The 4,855-nt window shown below is 29.7% G+C and overlaps 1 long non-coding RNA gene across 1 annotated transcript; it reads right to left on the reverse strand.

Moving 5' to 3' along the window:
- Nucleotides 1-2,570: 2,570 nt before the first annotated feature.
- LOC148284551 (uncharacterized) lies at nucleotides 2,571-3,910 on the reverse strand. Its single transcript, XR_015824537.1, has 3 exons — nucleotides 3,765-3,910; nucleotides 3,064-3,254; nucleotides 2,571-2,809 (listed from the first exon to the last, which is right to left on the reverse strand). It is a non-coding gene; the product is annotated as an uncharacterized LOC148284551 (long non-coding RNA).
- Between the last annotated feature and the right edge of the window lie 945 nt (nucleotides 3,911-4,855).

Below are 4,855 nucleotides of genomic sequence, written 5' to 3' on the forward strand. Positions count from 1 at the left end.
ATTATTCTTTGAATTTATTAAGCATCATTTAATGAAATTAAAAAAAAACACACGTAAAAAATTAGGTCCTTCCTAAACACAGGAATTTCCTAGCTAGTCGGGACCTGAAACAAAGAAACTCTGTACATTTTAAAACTGTGAAATACATAAACAAATAAATTTGTAGTCAAAGCATTAAATTTGTGGTCGAAAATTTTAATCAATGTTACTAAATATTAGTAAACAACAAATTACTGACTTTTCATGGCTACCGGTTTCATCAGGACAATCACGAGACTTAAAATTTATCATTCAAATATTAAAACAGGACTTAAATGAAATAGCATGGATGTGTTTCACATTAGCCTGGCATATCGTTTTGGCAACATTGAAAATGATTACGACGCATCTTTGATCAATTTTAATATAGAATCACTACAAAAAAGGCGCCTTACATGTGATTTAATTTTACTTTTCAAAATTCTAAATAATATAGTTGATTCGTTGTATCTTTTACAAAATATTGGTTTCCGTTGACCTCTTCGATATACCAGATTAAATTCCCTTTTGTACCAATTTGTAAAAACAATTCTACCTCGAATTTTATTTATTTATTTAAATCTTAAAGTAGGGCACACATATCATACATATTGTTATGTGTGTTCTAATAATAACATTACAAATATATTTAATTTATAAATTGTTTATCACATATGTCTTGACCATTATTTTAAATTTTGATATGTTTTTTTCTTCATAAATATTTTTTTCCATTTCGTAATACTTTTTAATTGCTTTAAATAAAATTGAATTTTGTGACTTTGCCTTTTTCCTAAATGGAAGTCTAATTTTGTTCTTTTCTCTAGTATTGTGATCGTGTTCATGCTGGTTCAGATCAATTTTTTTCCAAAATTCTGTTTTTTTATTAGAGTTTATAATTTTATGAACAAATATCATTGTATTGTAAAATATTCTTTGTTTATATGTTAATAATTTCATTTCATTTACCATCGACTTTACCCTCGTATATCTGTTTTTTTTCAAAATGATTCTCAAGGCTTTATTTTGTAATACAGTTAGTTTATCTATGTTTTCTTTGTTTGATAAAAATAAAATGCTACTACAGTAGTTATTCATTCATTAGACGTACCTGTAGAAATTATAACGGACTCAGTATTGATGTAGACAATTTTAACTGCACGTTGCATTTGTACAGAAAATTTCTTCATGGGGTCAATTATTTGGGATAGTTGCGGAATGTGCATCTTGAGTGGTTTATTCTATGTATATGTGCCGCATGTAATGTATATGTTTGTGTATGTTTTATATGTGCGTTCATGTGTGTGCGTGGATGGCTCGGAGTGTACATTCGGTATTTTTATTTATTACCTCCATGGAAAACGCAAATGTTAACAATTATTCTTTTCTCACTTGAAATTCTTATTTATTTATTTTTTTGTCACATTTAATGGTTGTATCTTTTGCATAATTTATGAAAATTTAATTGGTCTTTTTATGTTAAAAAAAATGTTGTTTTTAATACTTATTATGTATGACTGTATGTTTTCTGAATAAAATAAAAAAAAATAAAAAAAGCTTTGATTGATCAACTAACTTTCAACCCTCTGGCTCTCCGCTTCCTAACCCCCACGCCCGCACATTCTGCAACATATCACTAAATATATTTAAAAAACCTTATATTCAGAGTAAAATCAAGCATCTAAAATAAGAGTAATGATTATTCAAATAAGCTGGATAAGAGGACACGCTGGTACCGTAGGAAATGAGAGAGCGGATGAACGAGCCATAGCCGCAACTTGTAAAAGGCACCTTTTTTCTCAGAATTCCCTCTTAGCTTTCCTAAACGCTGTATAAAACAAATTACGCAGTAGCGTTGGAGGATCATTACCGCGCTTCTTCTACAGGTAAAATCACTAAACCCAACGCTGGCTGATGCAGCAAACTTCCGTCGTCATCACCAAAGTACTTTCGAAACGACCCAAATCTTTACCGGACACAGAGCTATGAGAAGTTACATGTATCAGTGGCGAGCCGTGATTTATTTTATAGGTAATCTATTAAAAATGCTCATTAGTTTGCACTACATATAAGTACTTACATAACATGTAAGTAATGTAATTATAAATGCTTTTTTTTGTAATTCTGTGAAAATCAACTCAAACAACAATTATTATTAACCACGCGATAAACGTAATTTTATTCTACACTATTTTAATACAATACTTGCACAAAAGTTTATTAACAAATACCACAATGACATTCCGCAGATATTTCCATTATGATCTGTCATTGACAGTACTGTCAAGACTTGAGCACTGGCCTCAGAGTATTTATATCTTAGAGTCCGTACTATTTCAAATTTTGTAAGAATTTTTGAAAAGGGGGCGTGGTCGTTTGTTAAGTGAAGACGTTTTTCGTTTCCAGATGTTTATAAAACAGGGTTGTCACAAATGCACGACTTAGGCGATTTTTTACAGAGATTGGTAGGGAGTAGAAAGTACAATAAAAACGTTTATTTTAATTTAGTAACAAATTTACTAAAAACATTTTTAATACATTAAAGTAAGCAATAATAAACATTAAAAATGACATTGTTGGGTACATAAATTATTTTTATAAACAAATATGCATTTACATATAATAAACAAGTAAAACTGCCATAAAGTAAATTTATTGATTTTGAAAATTAACCAATTTGTTAAAATATTGGCTTACTCTGACGGCAGGTTGTAACTTACATCTTTAAAAACTGGTTAAACGGGGTCTCCAATTCCAAAATATTTTCCGAATTCGTTGTTTGATTTGAAAACTGAAAACAGTAATCTCTATTAGTTTTTTTATTTAAACTTGTATCTTTGTATAGAGTGAAGATACCACTTCCAATTTGGTGATTTGGAAAAATCACGCCGTTTCACTGAAGAGGTAAGCAGAGAGGATAGAATACCATATCACTCTGTCTTTGCATGTAGATCTCGCTTCCTCTACATTTATACATCTTCTCATGCACGTACACTGATTTTTCCGACTTTATGGTATATAAATATGAAATAAATGTATGTTTACCCATAGCGAGTTAGGTTTTTGAAAACATGGGATGGGGGGGGGGGGTACGGCACCATTTATTACACGTACCAAATAATTTGTTTTTGTCCAAATTAATGGATAGAAAGTGGTTGGAACACACCCAATTGTTATTTTCAGGGGACAATTGTTCCGCCGTGTTTTATGGATCCATTTATTTCGCCTTATTTCATCTATCGGGAATCCAAAAAATAAACCTTAAATTACTATATTATGCTTATAAATTTAATGATAAAATGATAACACTAATAAATAACATTTAAGTGAATACGAAATATTTTAAGGTAATGCACAGCCCTGGCATTCTTAATTATAAGAGCCGCCCAAAAAGTGGTCATAAAAATACCATTTAAAATTGGCGCAGATGTATTGTCATCTCTTTTAGTTACATTCAATAAACGACAATTTCATATTCTTTCAGTGATATAAAAAGAGAAAGAATTATTTCTAGATGTCGGTTGACTCGGTAAAAGGTCGTCGAGTTTGCATGTTTTGAACATTTTAAGATATATTTGGATTAAAACGTTTGAAAAAAAAATTAAATCACAGAAATCCAATGTATAAGGTATTTGAATTACACAGAAATAAATACTATAATAATTGCTCAAATGATAGTACAAAAATAGTGGTGCATTTATGTTAAAAACGTATTAATTTGAAAATGTATAATATTTGATAAATACCTGTGATAACTGAAGCGTTTTCTCCCTTTTCCATTTCTATTTGAACATCCTTTCATGGCACAAGTCGGCATTATTAATTTTGATGTAATTAGCACTAAATACGTTAAGTAATCATCAAAATACCGACAGAGCGTTTGACAGTTCGAAACAATACTGGCCGCGTACTTAAAAAAAGAGCATCGTAAAATTCTAAAATCGTCTACAAAACAAAAAATGAGAACCGTACCCACAGATTTTTTTTCTTATTTAGAACATATTGTAAAAAATGAGTCCGCTATAACCGGCAACATGCATTGGATTGGTAAAATGTTTTGTTATCCCTCTATATATGTATATACTCTAAGGCACTGGCCGATTTCTTTTAAATGAATAATGCCTAAAACGGCCACTGCGAACGCCACCTGTCCTATGTAATACATAATATGTCAACGGTATCCCATCAAAGAAAAATAGTCCTCCGGAAAAAATGTTCGAAATACCAGTTTCCAAATAGAGAATCTTCTAAAAATATTTGTAATCTGCAAGTTTGTTTTAGTACTAAAAAAGCCGACTTGGGTTAAAAACGAAAAATACAGTGTACTTTTTGTATGGAAGAATAAGCTGAGGTAATCGGCTAGTTTCATCGTTCAGTAAGAATGGGCTGGGCGCATATATATTTTTATATATCATATATATATATCATAGATATTTTTTTGTAGAAAGATATAAACGGTGATTTATAATAAATGACAATTACTTTATTTTTTTCCCATAAACATGGTTACTAATATTTATTATTATTTAAAGTCAAATATAATGGTAAGCTGTGCATAATCGCTTACTTTGACGATAAAATAAAATAAAATATTGACATAACTAGTAAATTTTTATTTATTATGTAAATCGTGCTTCAAATAACCATTATATTAACGAGGCAAATTGTTTTGTATTACCTTCAAACTTCAAAGATATTATTTAAAAATTATACTCTTGTGATTTCACTTTATAAAATATCTTGATAATATTCTAGTGACATTTCCTATTTTTCGTTGTTACATAACATAAGCTCTGTTTAGCAATATTCTACTTATGTCATCTCATTCAATATTTAT

This window comes from Micrasema longulum, unplaced genomic scaffold (genome assembly GCF_059751315.1).
Source record: "Micrasema longulum isolate JH-2025_06_02 unplaced genomic scaffold, ASM5975131v1 h1tg000111l, whole genome shotgun sequence".
Classification (NCBI taxonomy): Eukaryota; Metazoa; Arthropoda; class Insecta; order Trichoptera; family Brachycentridae; genus Micrasema; species Micrasema longulum.